The following is a 27,905-nucleotide window of genomic DNA, read 5'->3' as shown; positions in this document are numbered from 1 at the left end:
TCTAGAGAGGTAATTTGCATAATATAAAAGTCAGTTTTTTGATAGAACTACTGAACCAAACAGTGTAATAGCTATATATATTAAGAAATCGCAGCATAAGGATTGTAGGGAGACCAAAAAAAAAAAATGAGTTTAGTGGAGTGACAGAAGCCCTTTAACTAGTGATTTTATTGATTTATATTGATTCTAAATGGGACCAAATTTTGGGGTCATTAGAGCGGATCTCACTGCTACTTGACTATATTATAGTCTATTTATTCAGGATCGGAATGCTCAGGTATCGTCTATTCCTGTTTACACTCTCCTGAATTCACTTTCCACCATTCAGTGACTAATAAATGGTCATAATACTAGATACCTCTAGTGTCAGTACTATTGATCCATTAGGGGTCAACTATATGTACCCTCCAGATACCTGCATTAATACCTTCGTTTCTTTCGACTGGCGCCTCTCATTGTGGTCCCTCTCCGCTTTTTTTCTTCATCCTATGTATGTATTGAACTAGTTCAAACTACTGACCACATCTGGCAGCCAATTGATCACCTTGACTTTCCTCTTTACCCACCTATTATTTCCTCCTCCTATGGCGCCCTGCGAATAATTATATAGACTTCTTGGATTTTTTCCAAGTAAGTCTTGTGATTAACCCTCTACATTTTTTTCTCTTGTACCTGTTACATAACCCTAACACACTTACCCAACCACGGCCACTAGAATCCACGGCCCCTAAGCACTGTACAGTGATGTTCCTCGAACACCTTGTGAGGCAATTCCGATAGGACAAACAATTTCCCCAAGAGACAGGAATCTGGTGCCTCTCCCTGGGCCTCTAACACCTCTACTTCAAGATTAGGGTGTAGGGCGGATATAACCACCCCTTCAGACAATATCGGACTTGGATCCTCAGAATCACTTCCCCCTGGAAAACTACACAACAGAGCATCTGCCTTGACGTTCCTAACCCCAGGACGATATGTGACAATGAAATTGAATCCGGTAAAGAACAATGACCATCTGGCCTGCCTCGGGTTCAGTCATTTAGCCGACTCCAAGTAAGCCAAATATTTGTGATCAGTAAACACCGTAATAGGATGAATGGCCACTTCCAACCAATGACGCCATTCCTCAAAGGCCAACTTAATGGCCAGCAATTCTCTTACCCAAGTCATAATTTCTCTCTGCAGCAGAGAGTTTCTTAGAGAAGAAAGCGTATGGGTGCCATTTACTAGGTGACGGACCCTGCGACAGGACTGCTCCTACCCCTACCTCGGAGGCGTCAACCTCCACAATGAACTGTTGTGACACATCTGGTTGCACCAATATACACTGAACAAAAATATAAACGCAACACTTTTTGCTCCCATTTTGCATGAGCTGAACTCAAAGATCTGAAACATTTTCTACATATACAAAAGACCCATTACTCTCAAATATTGTTCACAAATCTGTCTAAATCGGTGTTAGTGAGCACTTCTCCTTTGTCGAGATAATCCATCCCACCTCACAGATGTGGCATACCAAGGTGCTGATTAGACAGCATAAATATAGCACAGGTGTGCCTTAGACTGCCCACAATAAAAGGCCACTCTGAAATGTGCAGTTTGATTACACAGCACAATGCCACAGATGTCACAACTTTTGAGGGAGCGTGCAACTGGCATGTCTACCAGAGCTGTTGCCAGTGCAAAGAATGTTCATTTCTCTACCATAAGCCGTCTCCAAAGGCGTTTCAGAGAATTTGGCAGTACATCCAACCGGCCTCACAACCGCAGACCACGTGTAACCACACCAGCCCAGGACCTCCACATCCAGCATGTTCACTTCCATGATCATCTGAGACCAGCCACCCGGACAGCTGCAGCAACAATCGGTTTGCATAACCAAAGAATTTCTGCACAAACTGTCAGAAACCGTCTCAGGGAAGCTCATCTGACGTCAACGTTGTGGATTGAGTGGCCCATTGTGGCGGTGGGGTTATGGTATAAGCAGGTGTATGTTATGGACAACGAACACAGGTGCATTTTATTGATGTCATTTTGAATGCACAGAGATACCGTGACGAGATCCTGAGGACCATTGTTGTGCCATTGATCCACGATCATCACCTCATGTTGCAGCATGATAATGCACGGCCCCATATTGCAAGGATCTGTACACAATTCCTGGAAGCTGAAAACATCCCAGTTCTTGCATGGCCAGCATACTCACCGGACATGTCACCCATTGAGCATTTTTGAGACGCTCTGGATCGGCGTATACAACAGCGTGTTCCAGTTCCTGCCAATATTCTGCAACTTTGCACAGCTATTGAAGAGGAGTGGACCAACATTCCACAGGCCACAATCAACAACCTGATCAACTCTATGCAACAGAAATATGTTGCACTGCGCGAGGCAAATGGTGGCCACACCAGATACTGACCGGTTTTCTTAAACCCCCCCCCAGTAAGACAAAACTGAGCAAATTTTAGAGTGGACTTTTATTGTGGGCAGGCTAAGGCACACTTGTGTAATATTCATGCTGTCTAATCAGCACCTTGGTATGCCACACCTGTGAGGTGGGATGGATTATCTCGGCAAAGGAGAAGTGCTCACTAACACAGATTTAGACAGATCTGTGAACAATATTTGAGAGTAATGGGTCTTTTGTGTATGTAGAAAATATTTCAGATCTTTGAGTTCAGCTCATGCAAAATGGGAGCGAAACTGTAAATATTGCGTTAATATTTTTGTTCAGTGTAGGAGCAGAAGCGAAACACTTTCACTGCCGAAAAAGCTTGCAATGCAGAATCAGACCTCACTGAGACATCCAAACCTTTCCTAGTCATGTCAGTTAAAGGTTTGACCACAATAGAATAGTTGAAAATGAATTTACGGTAGTAGTTGGTAAACTCCAAAAACCACATAAGCGCCTTCTGATTTTCGGGTTGATCCCAGTCCAATACAGCACGGACCTTCGCAGGATCGATACGAAGTCCTGAAGCTGAGAGCAAGTAGCCCAAGAATTGCACTTCCTGAACTGCAAATACACACTTCTCCATCTTTGCGTACAATTTATTATCGCTTAGGATCTGTAACACCTGTCTTATGTAATCCTAATGAGTCTCCATGTCTGGAGAATAAATTAATATGTCACCTAGATACACAACCACAAACCTCCCCACCAGATGATGAAAGCTGTCATTAAGAAAATGCATCTTCCACTCATCACCCTCCTTGATCCTGACCAGATTATATGCCCCCCTTAAAGAGGTTGTCCGGTACCAAAAGTGAAATTCTTTCTATTTGCTCCTAACATTTTATGTCCAAGCTTTCCTTCCCCCCTGGAAGACATCACATTATCCTGGCAGATCTGTTTAGGCTTCGTTCACATCACCGTTCAGCCTTTCCGTTCTCTTGCTCCGCTTCAAAATCATCTTCTGAGCGGAAACATAACAGACCCCATTATTGTCTATGGGGTCCTAAGCGCTCAGTTTGGCTCAGATATGCGCTTTCTTCGTCCATTCCGTTCTCCTACTCCTAAACGGAGCAAGAGAACGGAAAGGCTGAACGGTGATGTGAACGAAGCCTTACTTTCTCCCCTTCTTGCTTTGTTGAATACTTTATTGATACACAAGCCTGGCTGCACTGCACAGAGATGAGTCACAGGCTGGACACGCCCCCCACTCTGCTCTGCCTGCAGCAGCTACTCCATCTATAACTCCTGTGTCTATCTTTCTACACCCAGACATGAATCTACTTCTCACCCAGTGTCTAAGGCTACTTTCACACTTGTATTTGGGGTTCCGCTTGTGAGATCCGTTTGAAGGCGCTCACAAGCGGCCCCGAACAGGTCCGTACATCCCCAATGCATTCTGAATGGATGCGGATCCATTCAGAATGCATCAGTTTGGCTCCGTTTTGCCTCCATTCCGCTCTGGAGGCGGACACCAAAACGCTGCTTGCAGCGTTTTTGTGTCCGCCTGGCCGTGCGGAGCCAAACGGATCCGTCCTGACTTACAATGCAAGTCAATGGGGACGGATCCGCTTGACGTTGACACAATATGGCGTCCCCCATTGACTTTCAATGCAAAGTCAGGAGTCCCTATTAATATACCATCGGATCAGAGTTTTTCTCCAATCCGAAAGTATATTTTAACTTGAAGTGTCCCTTCACCATAGGGATTTGAGTTCGATCGTGAAAACTCAGATCCGACAGTATATTCTAACACAGAGGCGTTCCCATATTGATGGGGATGCTTCAAGTTAGAATATACTAAGAACTGTGTACATAACTGCCCCCTGCTGCCTGGCACCACCTGATCTCTTACAGGGGGCTGTGATCCGCACAATTAACCCCTCAGGTGCCGCACCTGAGGAGTTAATTGTGCGGATCTCAGCCCCCTGATCGGGTGCTGCCAGGCAGCAGGGGCCAGAAACACCCTCCCTCCCCAGTTTTCAAAGCATTGGTGGCCAGTGCGCTCCCCCCCCCCCCTCCCCCCGGCACATTGCACAGACCTGTCACTTACCAGTAGGAGGAGCACCGGCCGGCCACAGACAGCGCAGGTAAGTATAAGCTAAGTAACCATGGCAGCCAGGACTGCAGTAGCGTCTGGACGGATACCATTGTTTGCATTATAGGTGCGGATCCGTCTGTGCATATACCAGACGGATCCGCACCGAACGCAAGTGTCAAAGTAGCCTAAATCCCATCACTGACAATCGACAGGCTCTTCCCTCACCATCTCCAGAGTGTAATAAACAGCTGGAATCAGCAAGCACATCCAAACACATCTGTATCTAATCCTAACATGTATGTGTGCAATACTTCCTGCTGAAGTGTGTATCTAATCCCATCTTCTATGATACAGCCTGCTGAGCTGTGTATCTAATCCCATTTTGCATGATACAACCCGCTGAGCTGTGTATCTAATTCCATTTTGTATTGATACAGCCTTACATTTTTTTTTCAGTCCCATTACGCTTACATCGCGCTGTACATGAGTTAGTACAGGCTTCACATAGAAGCCTGTAAGCTCAGAAGACGGCCGGTGGTCCCAGCGCATGTGCAGTAGTTTGCAAGCGACATGACAGAGGAAGGCCAGCAGGAGGAAAAGAAGAAGACAGCGCTGGACCGGAAGACTTGAAAATGCTTTAGGAGCAGTCACATGACTGTGAAGAGAATAATAGGAAGGGCTGCGCTGTGGAGGGTAATGAAGATGACCAATTTTCAAGTAGGGGCAGGAGAACCCCTTTAAGTCCAATTTAGAGAACACCTTGGCATCAACAATCTGGTTGAACAAATCCAGAATCAAAGGAAGGGGATAAGGATCACGGACTTCGATTGAGCTCACGGAAGTCCAGACATGGCCTAAGGGTTCCGTCTTTTTTTTTTTTTTTTTTTTTACAAAGAAAAAATTGCTGCCACTGGGGACTTGGAAGGTCTAATATGTCCCTTTGCCAAACTCTCAGTGATATACTGTCGCATGGCCGCTCTTTTGGGTTTGGAAAGGTTGTACAACCTAGATTTGGGCAACTTAGCTCCGGGAATAAGCTTGATGGGACAATTATATTACCGATGCAGAGGTAAATCCGGACATCCACTCTCCGAAAATACATCAGAAAAAATCAGATATAAAAGAGGGTACAGTTTTAGTAGTTAAAACAAAAAGGAAGGTATTAAGGCAGTTGTCAATGTAATAATCACTCCAATCAAGAATCTGTCTCGCTTGCCAATCGATGGTGGGATTATGTTTGCTTAACCATGGTAAACCCAGAACCAACGGAGCAGGGAGATGCTCCAGCACAAAACAGATCACGTGGTTGGAGCATGTGATCTGACGTCACCACAGGTCCTAGCCGGTAGTTCATCATTAAAGAAGTAAAGAAGAGACCGGGAACTACGCGATCAAGAGGAGAAGGTGAGTTAATTTTTTTATTTTTTTTTTACCCTCAAATGATCACCTACTAAGCATTCTGTATTCAGAATGCCATTTTCCCTTATAACCATGTTATAAGGGAAAATAATACAATCTACACTACAACTAACCCAAACCTGAACTTCTGTGAAGAAGTTCGGGTCTGGGTACCACAGTCGGTTTTTTATCACGCAAGTGCAAAACACATTGCACCCGCGTGATAAAAACTGAGCATCGGAACGCAATCGCAGTCAAAACTGACTGCAATTGCGTACCTAATCGTGCGGGTTTGCGCAATACACCGGGACGCATCCGGACACGCCCATGTGAACCCAGCCTAAAAGTTACTGCCGGATTAGTCTGCTGTGAGCAGCGGGGCCGGGGCTGTTATGGGAGGGGGACCTGTGTATGGCACTGCTATGGGGAGGGGGGATCTGTGCACTGTTATGGGGAAAGGGATCTGTGCACTGTTATGCCCATAACAGCGCCACCCACAGCTCCCCCTCTCCATAACAGCGCCACCCACAGCTCCCCCTCTCCATAACAGCGCCACCCACAGATCTCCCCATAACAGTGCCATCCACAATTTGTTTTAATATGGTCTTTGAACATAATTTTTCAAGTAAAATCATATAAACCTCTTTGTTTTGTTATTTTGGTGTTTTTTCCCGATTAATCGATTAAATTATCGACAACTAATCGATTATTCAAATAATCGTTAGCTGCAGCCCTACTTTACAGTGCTGAAACTTACCCAGCCTGATGGAACCGGTACTGCGCATGCATCCATCTTCCCCAGCTTTAGTACTGTAAAACGCGTGGGTCCATCAAAAAGACGAGAGCAGTGACATGAGATTTCAGACCAGACGTGATTACTTCTACACTGTCACTCAAAGTGGGGGCGGGAGAAGCCGGCACAGAAACTGAATGGAGCTCCGGGTGCAACGGCAGCACCCTCATTGCACAAAGAGGCTAATTTGCAGATTCTACAATCGCTTATATCTCTAGATTCAGATCAATATGCGACAAAGAGAGTTGGATTCAGCTGCTCAGTGCACATCTCCCATGTTCGATGCATTTTTTTTCAAGGTATCTGGTGACCCTTTAAGGGTCTCCTCATACTGTGACATGCACCTAACCTAAAAAAATGTATAAACTGTGTGTACCAGCCTAGAACCCAGCACACAGGCGGATATGACAGCATTCTACCATGTACCACTGTGTGTACCAGCCTAGAACCCAGCACAGTTAGATATGACAGCATTCTACCATGTACCACTGTATGTACTAGCCTAGAACCCAGCACACAAGCGGATATGACAGCATTCTACCATGTACCACTGTGTGTACCAGCCTAGAACCCAGCACACAGGCGGATATGACAGCATTCTACCATGTACCACTGTGTGTACCAGCCTAGAACCCAGTGCACAGGCGGATATGACAGCATTCTACCATGTACCACTGTGTGTACTAGCCTAGAACCCAGCACACAGGCGGATAGGACAGCATTCTACCATGTACCACTGTGTGTACCAGCCTAGAACCCAGCGCACAGGTGGATATGAAGGCATTCTACCATGTACTACTGTGTATACTAGCCTAGAACCCAGCACACAGGCGTATATGACAGTATTCTACCATGTACCACTGTGTGTACTAGCCTAGAACCCAGTGCACAGGCAGATATGACAGCATTCTACCATGTACCACTGTGTGTACTAGCCTAGAACCCAGTGCAGGCAGATATGATGGCATTCTACCATGTACCACTGTGTGTACTAGCCTAGAAACCAGCACACAGGCGGATATGACAGCATTCTACCATGTACCACTGTGTGCATTAGCCTAGAACCCAGCACACAGGCGGATATGACAGCATTCTACCATGTACTACTGTGTGTACTAGCCTAGAACCCAGCACAGTTAGATATGACAGCATTCTACCATGTACCACTGTGTGTACTAGCCTAGAACCCAGTGCACAGGCGGATATGACAGCATTCTACATGTACCACTGTGTGTACCAGCCTAGAAACCAGCACATAGGCGGATATGACAGCATTCTACCATGTACTACTGTGTGTACCAGCCTAGAACCCAGCGCACAGGCGGATATGACAGCATTCTACCATGTACCACTGTGTGTACTAGCCTAGAACCCAGCACACAGTTAGATATGACAGCATTCTACCATGTACCACTGTGTGTACTAGCCTAGAACCTAGTGCACAGGCGGATATGACAGCATTCTACATGTACCACTGTGTGTACCAGCCTAGAACCCAGCGCACAGGCGGATATGACAGCATTCTACCATGTACCACTGTGTGTACTAGCCTAGAAACCAGCACACAGGCGGATATGACAGCATTCTACCATGTACTACTGTGTGTACTAGCCTAGAACCCAGTGCACAGGTGGATATGACAGTATTCTACATGTACCACTGTGTGTACCAGCCTAGAACCCAGCACATAGGCGGATATGACAGCATTCTACCATGTACTACTGTGTGTACTAGCCTAGAACCCAGCGCACAGGCGGATATGACAGCGTCAGGGAAGATTGTATAAGCGCCTGTAGCTCACATAGCTCCACTGCTCTGCCTTCCCTCCTCCGGGCGTTACATGTCTCCCACAGCTCTCAGGCGCCATGTAATCTCACCCTACACAGACACCCCGTTAGAATGCATTGACCTAGGTGGGTTTGTGTCACTCACCGGCTCTCCAGTTCACAGGGTGTGCAGCAGTTCACAGGAACTTCCACAGTACACATTCTCCTCACAGTCACAGCGCCACCTGCAGTACAGGAGGACTCCCGACGCCTTGTGTGATAAAAAATATAGCTATGTCGTACAGACAGCTATACAGTCAGTCATATACCGTAATGAATAAAATATTGCCATAGTGTGCAAATGGTGCCATACTGACACAATAGGTGGTGCTATACACTGCACTAATTGCTGTGCCATATTCTGTAGCAATTGCAATACCTTAAAAGTGTATTTAGATGTAGGTGAAGCGCCTGCATAGAAAAATAATACATGTGATTTTGTTCCTTTAATGTGGTTATGGTTTTTACAGGAAAAAAAAACACATGGGGGGGGGGGTGTCATTTTATAAGACTGACTTAAATTCCCCACATGCTGCCATAAGATTCAACTAATTTATGATGAGGCGTGCACTTCGTCATAAATTGGGCACATCTACAGCTGGTTGTTCGTCTGGTGTAAAAACTAGCAGTTGTTCGCCAACACTACACTTCTTTTCAGGCATAAATGATCCAGGTGTAAATTTGCCATGGCCACCACAGCCCCCGTCACACCACGCTATGCCTCTGTCCTGCCCAAATGTCAAACACCAAAAAGCTGTGCAACTAAATAAGGACAAGTCCCTTAATAAATTACCCCCATTGAGGCCTCCGGCACGTGACCACAAACGTATTTTGGTCCATAATCCACGGAGCTTCAAAATATGGCTACCTTCCATGTGCATGTGGACGTGTGCATGGAGCCAAAGGAAACAATGTGTCAGTGTACGAATCCGCAAAAAAATACTGAACAAAAATGAGTTTGTGTGCATGAGGCCTTAAGGCTGGTTTTGTTTTCTTCCAACAAAGGGAAAACACATGGCAAAACTGAAATACATTACAAAATAGTTATATTAATGTCATTTAATCTGGTGTGTTTTGCTGGAAGAATATGAATTTCACTCTATTCTTCACTGTTAAAATTCATACTTGGCAACTTTTGGGGAAGAACATCTGGGAGATTTCTAAAAACGTGCATATAACCTTGTGTGATTTGCCTGCCATAGAAAATTTTTGGCCTCATGCCCCACCATTTATATAAAACAAACCTTCAACCTACAGTATTTGTACTCCAAATACACTTATTGAAGGAAAAAAAAAACGCACACAAACAGTGGCGTGCCTAGGGTGTTTGGCACCCGGGGCGGGTCCTTTCTCTGGCACCCTCCCCCCCAATACTGAAAAAAATATATATACCCCCTTACAGTAGTATTGCCCTCATTGTACAACCTTCACAGTAGTTTTGTAACAGATGTGTGCCCCCTCACAGTAGTTATGCTCTCATTGTGCCCTCTCACAGTAGCTATGCCCACATTGTGCCCCCTCACAGTAGTTATGCCCACATTGTGCCCCCTCACAGTAGTTATGCCTTCTCTGTGCCCCTTTCACAGTTGTAATGCCCTCTTTGTGCCCCTTCACAGTAATAATCCCCATTGTGTCCCCTTCATAGTAATAATCCCCACTGTGCCCCCTTCATAGTAATAATGCCCATTGTGCCCCTTTACAGTAATAATGCCTATTGTGCCCCTTTAATAGTAGTAATGCCCTCTGTGCCCCATCCATAGTAGAAATCCCCATTGTGCCCCCTTCACAGTAATAATGCCCACTGTGCCCCTTCACAGTAAAAATGCCCTCTGCGCCCCCTTCATTGTAGTAATGCCCTCTGACTCTGTGCCCCCTCCATAGTAGAAATGCCCATTGTGCCCTCTTCACATTAGTAATGCCCTCTGTGCCCCCTCCATAGTAGTAATGCCCTCTGTGCCCCTTTCATAGTAGTAATGCCCTCTGTTCCCTCTCCATAGTAATAAAGTTCTCTGTGCCCCCTCTGTATAAAAAAACAAAAAAAAAACAGTACCTACCAGTGGCGTAAATAGAGATGTAAAGGCCCCATAGCAAGGATCAAACCAGGCTCCCCACACAGGGCAGAGGGGTTTCTACCTGAACCCTTTTCAATGACCCTTGGGCCATTTTTCCACTACCTGATTTGCTTAAAGTTTTCCCTTTAGAGGGTAGAGTCCTGACCAAGTTTTAACCTCCAGTAGAAGAGCAGATAATCCCAACTAAGAATGGGCCCCCTCTTGCCCTGGGCCCCATAGTAGTCGCATGGTCTGTAGCTATGGTAGTTACGCCCCTTGTACCTACTCACCTTGTCCCGTTTCTGAAGCTCACATATCTCTCTTCCCTGCAGGCACAGATCGCTCTGCAGCACTGTGTGGGCGGAGCTTATGCAGATTTCCGGGCTGCAGGCTCCACCCATACAGGCTGGCAGTGCAATCTGTGTCTGCAGGCTGAATGGTGGAGTGGGGAGAAGTCTTCCTGCTTCACCATTCTGTGCGCTGCAGACCTGAAGGAGGGGAGGAGTGATGGGAGCTGAGCGGTGAGTGACAGGACCATCTGTATTTATGGAAGCGCTCATTGCTTCTGGCACCCCCCTGAGAGCCGGCACCCGGTGTGGACCCCCCCTTGTTACCCCACTGCACACAAATGTCAGACAGCTGCAAAACTCAGCATGCATTTCTCAGACAGATATGTAAGTGATTACATGTGTGGTCTCATTAGACACTGGCCACCAGAAGGTGTTAAAGTGCTTCCCCTGCTGCCCTATAGAAAGGCTCTCAGAGGCTACTTTTGGGTATTGTACCTCTTGGTGAGAGATCATTGACAGCTAGATATGCCTTTACAACACTCAAAGTCATTTTGCACAGTTGATGGACTGTAAGAGAGGCACATCATTGGACTAATAGAAGCTTGATGGTCCCTTTTTTTCGGACCTAGCTATTACAAGGTGTTGGGAGCAGTAGTTACATGAGGGCACACACACATGAGGAACAGGCTACAGAAGGCACAGACAGACCACCAGTAAAGAGGATCGTTTTATCTGGCAACAAGCACTAGCAGCTCCCACAGTTTTGTTGTCCACCATACAGACGTACGTTCTTTGCACATCCCTGTCTCTACCTGGACCATTCCAAAGCTTAGCAGAAGGAAGTTTGCTGTTATGGCGCCCATTATGTGTCCTGCCGTTAACTGACATCCACAGTCGCTTTTGTTTGCAGAGGTGTCGTAAATGAGAAACCTGGACTGTTATGGACTAGAAAAGTATCATCTTTAGCGAGAAAGACAGGTTCTGTTTAGGGTCCATTGATAGTTGAGTTTGAGTACAAATGCCATATGGTGAGTGTTTCAATTCTGCTGTGGAGCGACAGCCTGCCCCAATCTCTGGTGTGATGATGTCAGGGGCCATTGCCAGGGCCGTCTTTAATATTGATTGGACCCTGGGCAAAAATTTACTTGGGCCCCCTGGATCCCGCCTTCCCACACCTTAGCAGGCAATCACGCCCTCCACCACAACACACACACAAAAAATCCACACATCTGGTAGAGTCCAGTGAATGACTGTAAATACTTCCAGTTCTGAAGACTCCAGCGGCTCAGGATCAGTGTTCTGGGCTGGAAGTGGGCACCGCTCTGCAGGAAGGAGACCAGGGCTCGGCTCACCCTAGCGTTACAGTGCACCCCAGCACCCCACAGTATGCAGTATAGCACCCTATAGTATACAGCACCACACAGTATGCAGTATAGCACCCTATAGTATACAGCAACCCACAGTATGCAGTATAGCACCCTATAGTATACAGCACCACACAGTATGCAGTTTAGCACCCCACACTATACAGTACCCCACAGTATATAGTAGAGCAGTATAGCAGCCCACAGTATACAACACCTCACTGTATACAGCACCCCAAACTATACACGATACAGCCCCCCACACTACACAGTACAGCAGTATAGCACTCCACACTATACCGCACCCACAGTATACAGCCCCCCACACTATACAGTACAGCAGTATAGCACTCCCCCCCACTATACAGGCCCCCCCACACTATACAGGCCCCCCACAGTATACAGCCCACCACACAGTATACAGGCCCCCACACAGTATACAGGCCACCCCCCCCCCCCCCCAGTATACAGCCCACCACACAATATACAGCCCATTACACAATATATAGCCCACCACACAATATACAGCCCACCACACAGCATACAGCACCCCACTATACAGTAGTTTACAGTATATTAACATAACAGCCCCTGTCACCTTTTTCTGATGTAATCTTTACACAAAAAAGCTCCACAGTTACCTTCTGCAACACTCAGTAGGACCTGTGATGACCTCATAGCCATGTGACCAGTAATTGCTAGGTTACTGTTCACATGGTAATGATGTCATTAAGGTCCTAGAGCAAAACTCATTAAGGTCCTAGAATTAAGATCATTAACACAGTACGATCATGATGCCCGTGTAGCCGACAGCCTGACACCCGGGGCAGTAGCTAGCAGGGCTCAAGTGGCAGCTGCCTTGGGCCCCCCAGGAGCAACTGGGTCCAGGGCAGCTGCCCCTTTTGCCCCTTGGTAAAGACGGCCCTGGCCATTGCATACGACAGTCGGTCACCTCTAGGAGTGATACCAGGGACACTAACAGCTCAGCAACATGTGCAGGACATTTGTTGCCTCTAATGGTAGGGCTTACTACTGCCATTGTTCGGCACCATAATGCCCATTCACACACAGCAACAGTTTCCCAGGAATGGAGCTCTGGAAAATGAAATGTGGAATCTGATTTGTTGGTATGGGCAACCAAGCCAGTTTTCCTTTAAACCAGTTTTGATAAGTCTACCCTAGTGACCTCAATGGCTCTGTGGTTCGTATTTTGGGGCCAAGGATAGGACATCTTTGCGGAACAGACATAAGGATACAGAAATACCACTGCAAAATGTGGACCATAGACTCATTGAAGTCAAAGGGTTCACAAAAACAATGGCGCTATTTGAAAACTGCAAGATGGAAATCATGTGCACAAGGCCTAAGGGTCCATTCACACGTCTGCATAATAGGCCCGCAATTTTGCAGAATGCGTGTGGACCCATTCATTTTCAATGGGGCCACAAAAGATGCAGACAGCACATGCCGTTTCACGGTCTCGCAAAAAAAATAAAATAGAGCATCTCCTATTCTTGAATAGGAATTTCTATCATAGCGCTGGCCATGTGCGGTCCGCAAAATGTGGAACGCACATGGCCGGTGTCCATGTTTAGCGGACTGCAAAACTGTTGCGGACGTGTGAACGCACCCTTCTGTTTTGCAGTCCGCATAACACGGACACTGGTCATGTGTGTTCTGCATTTTGCGGAACGCACATGGCCAGCACTATGATAGAAATCCCTATTCTTGTCCATGACTGCAGACAAGAATAGGACGTGTTTTTTTTATTTTTTATTACAGTTTTTTTTACAGGGCCGCGGAATAGGAGTGCAGATGTAGAAGCCTGGCCCCATAGAAGTGAATGAGGCTTCAGTGAAAAACGCATTGCATTGTAAACCTTTAGTTTTTTATCACGCGCGTGAAAAACACATCAAAACACATTGCACTCTCGTAGAAAAAAACTGAACAACTGAACGCAATTGCAGACAAAACTGACTGAACTTGCCTGCAAAATGGTGCGAGTTTCACTAAACACACCCTGAACGTATCCGGACCTAATCCGTCACGCTCGTGTGAAAGGGGCCTTAGGGAAACAGCGTAACACAGACCACTCAGCGGTTTGCGTAGTTCCATTGCCGCATATAAGAGGAGGGGGACCCATATCGAGATTGTACTTCAGCTGTTGTTGGTGCTGGAGCTCTGCTCCAGTCCAGGGTGGTCCATCTGTCCAGTGAGGGCCACCCTTGTGGTCATCAATATTATCCCGGTGTCTCCTTCCCTTCCTGTCCCTATTTGTATGGAGTGGGTTATATTCAAGGTGTTTGTATGTCTAGTTTGGTGTTACATGTCTGGTGGTGTTTGGTGTCCAGCATTTTTACTAGACATTCCCTTGTCTTATGTTTATTGCAGCTATGGATGTCCTAAGTTCCTGTGTGGTTGTGGTTTGTGCTGTGTCCTTTAATGTTGGTGTAGACAGCAGCACTAGTGCACGGGTTCCAGTCAGTGTGTCTGTGGCAGGTAAGTGTGTTATTGGTTTCGCTTACCTGCCATCTACTTATGCTGTATGTGTTTCCCCATCCTTGCAGTCTAGCCTCAGATAGAGACTCCTGTTCCTCCATGAGTGGGATGAACAGGTCGTCTCTTCCCTGCTCCGTGGTGAGGGATTACCAGGGCGACTTAGGTTCTCTAGGAATCCAGAGTATGAGTCATCCCGTCCTACCATCGGGGTCCGCTCATACGACGAGGAGTCAGGGAGAGGATTAGGGACGCTGTAGGAGGTGACCTGCTCCCTTATTACCCATTTTGGCCAGGCTGATCCCCTTTTTACCCTTTGACACCGCACAGTGGGGGGTTTCCCCCACCCTCCGCCGTGACATACAGTTCCTATGTTTATGTGTTAGAGACAAAAGCAGAGTTATTTACTGTGACATCATGTTTTGGATGTCATATACCTATTATATTTTGTGTTCACAGAGGCAGAAAAGGATAATATGCCTTAAAGATTCGTTTTGTAATGTAAGGTATGCTCAGTGACACAGCAGAAACAACAGAACGCATAGTGTTAATCTGTTGTTGCTGGGCAGAAGTATAGACCAATCACAGCCAGCTTCTCGCACAGCAAGAGTTTTCACCAATCACAGCCAGCCTCACACACAGCCTGTCTGGGAATTCCCCCAGCTCCTGCTGCTAGAATCATTATTCACCAGAGACAGGAGCTGAAGAGACATTTACTCCACTGAGAGCTGAGTTTTATCGGAACAAGAGACCAAAATAGTTTCACCAACTACAAAACCAATAGCAAATTTAATTGCAACCATACAATTGTCAAATATAAGTTCAATTGCAACCATACAATTGCAAATACAAATTGCAAGCATTCAGATTGCATATTGCAATCCAAATTGCATACAACCATACCAGATCATACTCAACCAATCTGCAAATAGTCACTGCTAACTGCATACTGCAAGTGAACTATTCGTTAGACCTCAGATATACCTCTCAGAGAGATCATAAAGTGCTTAAATAACTTAAAGTGGGAGTACAGATACTGAAGAGAGAAATATATCCATTTTTGTACATGGAAATATGTCTGTTTTGTACATGGACTATCTACTGTGGAGGCGGCAGTTTTATATATGAAGAAAAGTTGAAGTTGATAAAGAAGTTATTTGAAGCATTTGGTGTGCTCTTTAAACCTACTGCTTCCATAGAACTGCGCTAGAGGAATTACAGAGTAATAGACAGCCTGGTTAGACTAAAAGTCAGAGATATCAAAATTCTTCTAATGCCACAGCGCAAAAGGCACTTCATAGTGCTGCGCCTGCCACAGGTATGTAAAAAAAAACAAAAAATAACAGATTAGACCTTTCACACTGTATTTTCAGTAATGTGTGCATATAGCCTAAAGCCTCGTTCACATTTCAGTGTTTGGTCAGTGATTTCCGAGCCAAAGCCAGAAGTGAAGCCTACTCAGAGATAAGGTATAAGGCCTCATGCACATAGCCATTGTTGGCCTGTGCTTGTGCTGCAGACACCAACCATCTGGCTGCCGTTTGCGATGCGGAGGCACTGACAGAAAACCACAGAAGCACTGCTTAGTGTTTCCTCGGGATTGTGTGCCTCCGTTCCTCTCTGCACCTTCCGGATTGTGGATCCATTCAGGTGAATGGATCCACATCTGTGATGCGGTGCACAAACGGCTGGTGCCCGTCTATTGCAGACCCACTGTTAGCGGGCTGCAATACGGGCACCGGCCAACAATGGCTGTGTGCATGAGGTCTAAGAGAAAGATCTGCACCTGTTCTGTGGTTTTGACAAACACCTGGTTTTAGCTCACAAATCACTGAAGGGAATCACTGACCAAACACTGAAGTGTGAACAAGGTCTAAAAATCACAATCTTGACACGAAGGAAAAAAACAACAACTTTGATTGTTGGTTTTTTCATATGATTAGAAAAGAGATTGGCAAATTTCCTATTATGAACGGCTTAAAATTAGTTACCGTTGTTTTCATTATCCGTTGTAGATATGGATGCCGCAATCTTAAATTTACTACACTTGTCCTGTCCTCTCACAGCAAAAGTAGGGAAACAACACAGCATAGAAAATTCAATGAATTTTGAGTTTTGCAAGCATTAAATATGCAAAGCACATCTGTGGTATGCATATCTTACCAACAAAAGCTGCATTTCAAGGACTTGTACTATAAAGTATAGTGGTCAATTAAATGGAGTATTCCCCCAAATCAGCCAAAAGTCAATTATTCCTGGATCAGACAATATTCATGGAGTGAGCAATATTGCAACGCTTGGTTTGTATAGCAGCTGCATACCAAGAACCCAAAAATATATATATTTTTCAAAGATATTTTATTGGAGTTTACAAGTTTATCATATCCAAACAATAGTAACATACATATCATTAAATATGTTAGATAACAATCGAGCTTCGCAGGAAGCGACATAAATTCAAATAAGAACATCAATTTCCCTATCATTCTGTTGCCTTAATATATGGAAAATGCTATGTAACTAGACAGTTTCCCTTTCCAGGAGATCCTATTCATTTTTACCTACGTTCTAGGAGCTACCTCTCTTTATTTCCCTAAGGTTCCCTTGAGGTCTTCCAATAGGTACCATTTGGTAAATCTAAAGGGATCAACCAATTGTTCTTTCTCTTTGTCATCACAATATCTGATAATAAAGGCTTTCCATTTCTTAAAAAACCTTTTTGTCTGACTCTTTGGGCCAGATTTATCATGACTCTGACAGCTCACTCCACTTTAACATATGGCTAAAGTCAGTTTTAGCCAAGTCAGATTTATGATCGGCCCTTTAAGACTGTAATAAATGTGGTTTGACGGTAGCAGTTTATCCGTCAGTAAGCAGCTTTACAAAAGTCGCACATCTTTACGAAAAAGTTGCATGTTTTTATGAAAAAGTCGAATGTTCTATTAAAAAGTCTCAAGATAAGCATGGTCCTCTGGAGTGAAATTGTGACTTTTTTGCGACTTTTTAAATAGTCCCAATAGTAAATCTGTCTAGAGATTAATTTACATAAGAAAACACGCCCACTTTCAGAAAACTGGCGAGCATAGTGCAGAGCACAAAAAAGTCGCAAATTTGAGCGCAGTTTTAGCGTTTGGGACTTTTCTGGGGACTTTTTCACTCCATTATTCTGACCTGAGCTAATGATAAATCTGGCCCTTTGTCTTTTGTGGCTACTGTTTGTTCCAACCATAAGGCTTTTTTTTTTACAGTCAATAATACCTGGCTGTGGAAGTAACCAGTTTGCTAAAAGTCTGTTTTTTATTCAGAAAATTTTGGACAATTTGTTTGCCTGTCTGGCATGAGGGCTGAAGGTGGTAGGTTAAAGGCATAAATTGCCCTATGCCTAATTTTTTACTGGGTTTCCCTCCAGTTTTCAGATATGATATGTTTTCTAAAGTCTGACCACCCACCGATTATCTCTTTTCCCACCTCTTTATCACCTAATTATTTTGCTAAGCCGTTATAAATTTAGTGGATAGTTCCTGGAAGCAGCTTGGCCCTTAGGAAGGAGTACAAATCCGAAACGGAGTGTCTATTATTAGATGTAAGGAGAGTATCAAAGGCATTGGAAGGGGCCTCTCTGGAGATATCTGTCAGTTTTGTCCTGCAATAATGTAGTATTTGCTGGTAGGGAAAATGTTGAGGACTTTGGAGATCAAATTTGCTACATAGCTCTTCTAATGTTTACCACCTTGGCTCTTTATCGTGGATCAAGTTCCCTACCCTGTCTATTCCTTTCTCCTTCCAGCTTTTGTACAAGCGGCTCATCCCTCCTACCTGAAAATCTGGGGTAAATGCTTAGAGCACTGAAAAAAAAGATTCAATAGCTTTCGTGTAATTTTCTATGTAATAAGGGTGTCCCTAAGGAGGGTAGAGCATTTTATCACTGGTGGAAGGTCAGGAATTTAAGAGTGTACCAAAGCCATCAGATCCCATGAGTGTCCCATATTCCTTTCTAATGGTAGGTTGGAGTAATAGCTAGTGTTCCTTTTCCAGTCTAAAATATGATGTAATATACAAGCTAGGTTATATCTTCTGACGTTAGGGAAATTCACTCCCCCCTCTAGTTTGGGTCTCATAAGTTTGTCAGCAGCTATCCTGGGTCTCTTTCCTGACCATATAAAGGAGATAAAGTGTGAATTTAGTGCTGTTATATCTTTATGCTTTATCAGTACTGGGATTGTTTGTAGGGGATACAAAATTAAGCGGAAGTTGGGCCCACCTTTTCAAATCTGAAAATATATTTTCTAATAAAGGTTTGTATTTCAGGTTGTATAAAGAAGCAGGGGAGCGACCTATCTTTATTTCCAAATATTTGATGTGGTCATCTGGGGGCGCTATACCGTGAGCCCTTGGCAGTAAGGTACCTCTGGCTGTGTTGCCACCCAGGTCTAATAGTTCACATTTGGATAGATTCACTTTGTACCCTGAATATAGACCAAAGTCTGTCAACGCAGAAAATATTTTAGGGATGTACGCAGTTGGATTATCTAAAAAATAAAATAATGACTTCCGGTTCCGGCGCGAGCATGTAAAGACGCTGGAGACTGCTGATTCGCTCCACCGCCGAATATATCTGCCAACATCGCTTCTTTGTGAGTCGTCAGAGGGCCGCCGCTAGTGAAGTGGAGCCCTGGAGGGTGTATGGAGCGTTACCTGCTAAGAAGTGGCCAGAAATCTATTCCCCAGGCGACAGCCGGCACTGACAGCGCGGGACCTGTCCCAAGATGGCGCCGTTTCCTCCCCCCTTGCCGAAGTCTGCATCTCCTTAAGAACAAGATGCTCAGATCGTTAATACGCAGCTAGATCTTTTTGAAACCTCCGGTAAGGTGGTAGATGGCCATTGAAGTGGCGAAACAATTAGCCCCCGATATCATAGCCTCTTTATCCACTACCCTGCAAGCTGCGCTTAATAAACTAAAGGAGGAGGTGGACTTACAGGATCACAGGGTGTCCGAGGTGGAACAACAGGTGGCTTGCAGGGAGGAGGAGGCGACAGATACCGCACAAAGGATGCAGGATTTTTATCAGCTGGCAGAGAAGTTGAACGACCGCATTGAGGACCTTGAAAATAGGTCCAGACGCAGTAATCTGCGCTTGGTCGGGGTGCCTGAATTGGTGCCGGCGGCAGAACTTCGCCGTGTTTTTTAAATCAAATTACTGCAGGCCTTGGGACTCCAGGGCGGAAGAAGGAAGGTGGAGAGGGCCCACAGAGTGGGACCCTGGAGAGATCAAGTGTCGTCTGCTAACAATAAAGTGGACCAGAGGCCCAGACAGGTGATATGCAAGTATTTGGACTACTCTGATAAGGAGGACATTCTGCGGGCTTGCCGAGCAAGACGGGAGCCTCTAATACTGAAAGGGACTAAAGTCCTGCTTTTTGCTGATTTTTCTGCAGAAGTGGCACGGAAACAGAGGGCTTTTTGGTCTGTTTGCACTAGCCTTTATAAGAATGGTACCAGATTCCAGTTAGCCTACCCCGCTACCTTGCGGATACAGCTGTCTGATGGTGGCTCTAAACAATTTACGGATCCAATGGTGGCGGAGGAGTTTATGCAAAATCAAGTGGATCGTAGACAGGAAACTGTCGATACAGTGGAGGACCGTCAAGACACTACTATGCGGCCGGGAGGCAATGGATGGCACCGGGTGCATCATATCTCTTCGTCTCTCCAACGGAGGATGAATAAGTTTTCAAGATCTTCGGGAGCAAAGTTCGCACGGAAGACGGGAGGACTGTGATACAAGCGTCAGGTTATGTCTCGGACACTGGGACGTATCTCCATGGCTTTGGGGAGGGGGGGAGTTTTTTTTTTCTCTTTCTGTCGTTACAGGGATATTTACAGGGACTTTCACTATGTCTGGGGACTCTGGATATTATCGGCTAATAGGCGGTGGTGGTAAGCGTCTAATGCTAGAAAAAAGGGAGTTCTTAAACCGATTGTGGTTTCTATTGTAAGTGGTTGTACTTTGTTAAGTTTTACTTGCATTACTTAGCCATGGTTCCTATGTGGCTTATTTTTCTCTGTTTTGGGGCAATATGTGAGCAATCAATGTATAATGATGCATGGAGTGCTGTCGGGCTGGGAGGCAGTGCTTCACCGGATAATTTTCAAACCGCGATGGAGAGGTGGGGAGGGGTTCTCTGTCGACAGGTGGTTCTTACGTAACTATTTCATTTATGAGAATAATCTCGTGGAACGTAAAGGGGTTGAAATCTCCCAATAAGCGCATGAAAGTTCTGAGGCACTTGCGTAGATTGAAGGCGGATATTGCCTTGTTGCAGGAGACCCACCTGTCGACGGCGGACTTCCATAGGATGAAGAAGTTGTGGGTGGGGGAGGTAAATGGCTCTGCGGCTGTGGACAGAAAAGCAGGAGTCCTAGTCTTAATAGGTCGTCACTTGTCACATACTGTTCACTCTGAAAATGCGGATGACGCAGGCAGGGTGATACATTTGCATATCTCCGGCCCTTTTGGGGATTTTAGCCTTTACAACATTTATGCGCCTAATACGGGCCAGAAAGCCTTCTTTGATTCATTATGTGCTAGAATGTTGCAGGACACGCATGGTGCAAAAGTGGTTGGGGGGGACTTTAATGCCGTAATGAATCAGTTTGAGGATAGGAGGACTGCTAGTGATATTAATCGTCATCATTCTCTGGGGGACTTTGCAGAGTCGTTGTCTCTCAGGGATATGTGGAGGGTCTCTAATCCTCAAGATCAGAAATTTACTCACTATTCACACGTGCACAAGAGTTGGTCCAGAATCGATTAATTGTTTGTGTCAGTAGCGATTGTGCATAGAGTGACTGATATTGTTATAGGGGACATGGTAATATCGGATCATTCTCCTCTCCTAATGGATATCAGGGAAGTGTATACTGGGGGTAGTGAGTATATATGGATAAAGGGGGGTGTATATCCGATTCTTTCTTGTTACAAAGAGGAACTAGGCAGGGTTGCCCCCTGTCTCCTCTCTTGTTTGACTTGGCTATAGAGCCATTGTCTAGATGGCTGGACTCGGAAGATTTATTTGAGGGTTTAGGGGTGGGTAAGGAGCAGCTACGTACGGCTTTGTTTGCCGATGATATTTTGCTTTTCTTATCTAACCCTAAAAGGGATATTGGGAGGATTATGGAGGCACTAGAGGAGTTCGGTCTCCTCTCTGGGTTGAAGATAAATAAATCAAAGAGTGAGATACTATTTTTAAAGGGCAGGGGGCAGAGGGGGATGGGAAATGACCTGGGGGGTATACCAATTGCCCGTTCTTACATAACTTACTTGGGGATTAAAGTGGGGATCACTCCCGAGTCTATATATAGACTTAATTATGACCCGTTAATAACTAAAATAGTTAAAGAACTACATAGATGGCATGATCTGCCGCTGTCGTTGCTGGGGTGTAATCATCTTATTAAGATGATGTCAGTCTCTAAATTACTTTACCCTATGCAGACTATCCCCATTCTGTTAAAACATAAAGATGTCTCCAAACTTGTCAAAGCGTTCAAACTCTTTCTGTGGCATGGCAAGAGACCTAGGATACAAATGCGTTCCCTGGTGAAGGGAATCGAACAGGGTGGGATTGCATTTCCTGACGTTAGGAATTACAATTTGGCGTGCATGGCAAGGCATGTTTGTGACTGGATCAATGGATCTAGTTTTTATTCAGCTTTACTGTTGGAAAAGGAATTCTGTGCTCCCTGGTCTCTGGTGGCATTGCTGCATTCGAGGTTGCAGGTGATTCCTGTATGGATTAAACAGTCTTTATTGTTTAAGGACACAATACCTGCATGGAGGATTCTTAGGAAAAAGTACTGGTTGTCGTACAGGATCTCCAAGCATCTTCCACTGTGGAACAATCCTGAATTCCCACAGGGTATTAGGAACAAGTTGTTTGAGGAATGGAGGCGGAAAGGGATTTTGTGTGTGAAACATTTATTACATGATTCGGAGCCTAGGTGGCTGACTGGAGAAGAATTGATTGCAAAGTTCTCCTTGTCGTCATTTCAAACTATTCAGTGGTCTCAAGTGAAGGAGGCGGTGGTGAACCAGCTTGTGCTGGTGCAAAAGGAGATACGTAGAGATATCCTGGATAAGATCTTAGACTTTGGAGGTGGGAGGGTCTCGATTTCTACGATCTACGCTGATATGAGGAAAGAAGATGGGACTAGGGATAGGAATAAATGTTTTGATAAATGGGCGGAGCAACTGGATGATGGCGGCATTGAGCCAAAGATAGTGAAAGGGTGGGAAGTAGTTAGGAGACATATAGTTAATGAGTCCTGGAGGGACACTCAGGTTCGGCTTATGTATAGAGCTATCTATGGTTTTAATATTCCCCCTCATCCAGCTAAACCAGACAGGATTACAAATTGCCCGAAGTGTGGAATAGGGTTCTCCGATTTATTCCATGGGATCTGGACCTGTCCAAAGAGTAAAAGGTTATGAGAGGAAGTGGGGAATTTGGTTCGGGGGATCTGGGGAAGGGAGTTTCCATTGTCCGCTAAATTGTATTTATTCCACTATGAGGAGGGGGAGGTAGGACAGGGTGGGTTACCCCGCTTGTTCCATACTATATGCATGATAGTGAAGCGTAGTCTCCTGCAAAAATGGCTTCAAGATGATACTCCAGGGTTACAGGTCATAATAGAGCAACAAAAAAATGTTTTTCATATAGAAAGGTTAAATTCTCTTGCGGCGAAGGAACGACAGGCTAAAGGGTTGTTTCAGAAATGGAAACCGTTTATTGAGCATTGTATGTCGAACGCAGAGATACAGCTAATCATGAAGCCGTTCACACTCACGGAATGGTACCTGATGAGTCAATTAAAAGGGACACTTGGTCGTCCGCTGTTCAGATTGGCCAGTTCTTCTTGATTCTATGTAAAAGGATTGATTGTGTATGCTATTGTATATTGATTGCAAATTTTGACTGCTCTGTACTAGTGACAGCATATTGCCCTATGTTTGTGATTGAATTGTCTGTGGCACTTGCAGTGCCTTACTTTGTTTTTTGTGTGTTTAGAGATGTACACTCTGAATGTATTGTATGTCCTGTTAAAGGAAAATAATAAAGAATTATATAAAAAATAAAAATATAAAAATATATAATCTGCAAGTAATGCTAACCTAACTTCCTGATTTCCTACCTTAATGCCCTTAAAAATTCCAGATGTTTGGCGATATCGAGATAAATAATCAATAGCTATGTTAAATAGCAAGGGTGACAGGGGGCAGCCCTGTCTGGTACCCTTTTTTAATACAAAGGGTGTTGATAGATAACCACCGGTATGAACCCTCGCTTGGGGTTGCCTATATATACAGTACAGACCAAAAGTTTGGACACACCTTCTCATTCAAAGAGTTTTCTTTATTTTCATGACTATGAAAATTGTAGATTCACACTGAAGGCATCAAAACTATGAATTAACACACGTGGAATTATATACATAACAAAAAAGTGTGAAACAACTGAAAATATGTCATATTCTAGGTTCTTCAAAGTAGCCACCTTTTGCTTTGATTACTGCTTTGCACACTCTTGGCATTCTCTTGATGAGCTTCAAGAGGTAGTCACCTGAAATGGTCTTCCAACAGTCTTGAAGGAGTTCCCAGAGATGCTTAGCACCTGTTGGCCCTTTTGCCTTCACTCTGCGGTCCAGCTCACCCCAAACCATCTCGATTGGGTTCAGGTCCAGTGACTGTGGAGGCCAGATAATCTGGCGCAGCACCCCATCAATCTCCTTCATGGTCAAATAGCCCTTACACAGCCTGGAGGTGTGTTTGGGGTCATTGTCCTGTTGAAAAATAAATGATGGTCCAACTAAACGCAAACCGGATGGAATAGCATGCTGCTGCAAGATGCTGTGGTAGCCATGCTGGTTCAGTATGCCTTCAATTTTGAATAAATCCCCAACAGTGTCACCAGCAAAGCACCCCCACACCATCACACCTCCTCCTCCATGTTTCACGGTGGGAACCAGGCATGTAGAGTCCATCCATTCACCTTTTCTGCGTCGCACAAAGACACGGTGGTTGGAACCAAAGATCTCAAATTTGGACTCATCAGACCAAAGCACAGATTTCCACTGGTCTAATGTCCATTCCTTGTGTTCTTTAGCCCAAACAAGTCTCTTCTGCTTGTTGCCTGTCCTTAGCCGTGGATTCCTAGCAGATATTCTACCATGAAGACCTGATTCACACAATCTCCTCTTAACAGTTGTTCTAGAGATGTGTTTGCTGCTAGAACTCTGTGTGGCATTGACCTGGTCTCTAATCTGAGCTGCTGTTAACCTGCGATTTCTGAGGCTGGTGACTCAGATGAACTTATCCTCTGCAGCAGAGGTGACTCTTGGTCTTCCTTTCCTGGGGCAGTCCGCATGTGAGCCAGTTTCTTTGTAGCGCTTGATGGTTTTTGTGATTGCACTTGGGGACACTTTCAAAGTTTTCCCAATTTTTCAGACTGACTGACCTTCATTTGTTAAAGTAATGATGGCCACTCGTTTTTCTTTACTTAGCTGCTTTTTTCTTGCCATAATACAAATTCTAACAGTCTATTCAGTAGGACTATCAGCTGTGTATCCACCTGACTTCTCCACAACGCAACTGATGGTCCCAACCCCATTTATAAGGCAAGAAATTCCACTAATTAAACCTGACAGGGCACACCTGTGAAGTGAAAACCATTTCAGGTGACTACCTCTTGAAGATCATCAAGAGAATCCCAAGAGAGTGCAAAGCAGTAATCAAAGCAAAAGGTTGCTACTTTAAAGAACCTAGAATATGACATATTTTCAGTTGTTTCACACTTTTTTGTTATGTATATAATTCTACATGTGTTAATTCATAGTTTTGATGCCTTCAGTGTGAATGTAAGATCCTCACCTGCTTTGCACTCCAGGGGAACCAAGAGGGGTCCTCGTGGAGTTGCGGGACAGGTTATGCGTGTCTCTGATGCACCAGCGCTGACCCCTTTGCGAGCCAGTGCAGAGATGCGTTCGCGTGGACATCGGAGGGGAGGACCGTCGGAGTCCCGGGGACAGAGTGGCCAGGCGAGTGACAAGACGCCGCGGCCAGGGTTGTCTCCGGTGTCTCCTGCGACTTCCGTTTCCGCACCTGGGTCCACGCGCTCGCATACTCGCGCTGAGTCAATCATGCGTCCGTGCGTACGCACGAGGGCAGGTTCGCAAAGGGATACACGGTCGCGAGTACGCGCTTCTTATGCACTTCGTCGACCAGTGGCACATATTATACTGACTCACAAGAGCAAAGTGGATTAGGGAGCCAGCCATGGGTTAATCAACTTGTGATTGCCTTAGGCCTTGTACTCAGGTGCAGGGCAATTTGTTCACCTATGGTAGTGGACACTTGGCACCCTGGGATTGGTCAGCAGGCATTTAAAAGGAGGTCTCTCAGGGTGATCAGTGCCCACTGTTATTTTCCCTCAACCAGGTATAGGTCACAACTCCTAGTGACTGAAGACTGCCAGGAACTTTGTCCTTACAGCGGACCCAAGATCTGGAGTGACTCGACTGCCAAGTGCACAGCATCATTCAGCACTGGTTGGGACTATTCCTGGAATCTCCTTGCCTGGTTTTTTGTTATTATTCCTTGTTACCAGCAAGTGTCCTGGACGTTTATGTTTCTGGTGAATAAACACCTTTTTGCTTTCATCACTGGTCTGTTTGTTGGTGCCTTGCATTACAGTGAATCTACAATTTTCATAGTCATGAAAATAAAGAAAACTCTTAGTCCGAACCCTGGAATACTCCACAGCTATATTTCAGGACAAAATTGCTCCCTTCAATGCCATATGGGAACCCTGGGACGTTTACTGGGCTACGAGACATCCTTAGAGAGCTGCTGAGATTAGTGTATCTCTCCCCCCCCCCCTCCTCCCTTATGTGTCTTTGTTCTTGTTGTTCGTCTTGTCTTGTTGTTATTCGGTGGTCCTATAATGGACTAAGACAGACGCAGTTTATTTTCCTTCTGTGCACTTTATTGTCATATTAATGATTGACATTCCTCTTTCTGTTGTGGAATATTACTGAATGTTATTACTGCCTAGGTTACTGTGAATTCGGTGCTTCGTATGTTATGCCTCATACTTTGTACTAATGTGGGTCCACACCCGTTGGAGCGTTACACCAGGTTTTAGCAATAGTTTTATATATGCCAAGGAAGAGGACTTTGGAAGGCCTCCTTCCCCCATTGCAGAGTTAAATACTGCAGTCAAAGTATTCCCTATTTGGTCCTTTACAATTTTATAAAATTCCCCTGTTAGCCCGTCTTGGCCTGGTGCTTTGTATGTTTTTAAGGATCTGATGATTTCCAGAACTTCTTTTTCCATCACTTGGGCATTCAAAAAGGCTAACTGTTTATTTGATACCTTAGGGAGAGTGATTTGATCTAATATTGTGTTTTGTGGTTTGGGGTCAGTTGTATCAGCATATAGGTTTTTATAAAAGTCACCTAGGATCCTATTTCTGGACTGAGGGTCTGCTGTTATATTACCATTTTCATTAGCCAGAGCACCAATATGAGTGGCTGGGGGTCTATCCTTGAGAAGGCCTGCTAGTAACCTCCCGGATTTTTTACCATATTTATATAGAGTGGCCGCCCATTCTTGTCTATAAAAATTCTCCTTCTCCACCACCCATCTATTAAAAGCCTGCTGAGCTTCTTTCCAAGCTTGAAGGTGGACAGATGAGGGGGACCTCACGTAATCAGCATAGGCCTTTCCTAGTGTTTGGCTAGTCTGCATGTATTTGTTCCACATTACCTTTTTCTTCCCTGAAACATATGAAATAATCCTCCCCCCTTAAGACAGCTTTTGCAGTGTCCCAAAACAAGTTTGTGTTCTCTCTGTGCCCAATGTTATTAATATCATACTCTCTCCACCATCCTCTCAAGAGTGAGGCAAAGTCCTCGTTCCTGGCTAAATGGGCTGGGAACCTCCATGAAATATCACTGCCCTTCCTTTGGATTTCCACCATTGTCATTACTAAAGGAGCATGGTCAAATATGACAATATCCTTCATCTCTGATGATATGACCCTGGACAATAAAGGGTGTTGTACAAACATGTAGTCTATCCTGGACCATGAGGAGTGGGAATTAGAAAAGAAAGAATACCCCCTCCCCTCT

General features: G+C 45.0%; 1 protein-coding gene across 5 annotated transcripts in view; it reads right to left on the bottom strand.

Moving 5' to 3' along the window:
• Window positions 1–8,685, bottom strand: part of RNF14 (ring finger protein 14) — a 99,111-nt gene extending 90,426 nt beyond the window's left edge. Inside the window, exon 1 of one of the 5 annotated variants that reach the window (XM_044280844.1) lies at window positions 8,620–8,685. The gene's annotated coding sequence lies outside the window, so the exon portion shown is untranslated. Of the gene's footprint in view, window positions 1–6,651; window positions 7,005–8,619 lie in introns of those variants that run through there. The other 4 variants (XM_044280840.1, XM_044280843.1, XM_044280842.1 and 1 more) reach the window with 4 other exon arrangements.
• Window positions 8,686–27,905: the final 19,220 nt, after the last annotated feature.

Source organism: Bufo gargarizans, chromosome 2 (genome assembly GCF_014858855.1).
Source record: "Bufo gargarizans isolate SCDJY-AF-19 chromosome 2, ASM1485885v1, whole genome shotgun sequence".
Taxonomy (NCBI): domain Eukaryota; kingdom Metazoa; phylum Chordata; class Amphibia; order Anura; family Bufonidae; genus Bufo; species Bufo gargarizans.
Note: the sequence above shows the minus strand (reverse complement) of the source record. Positions and strands in the feature narration are given on the sequence as shown.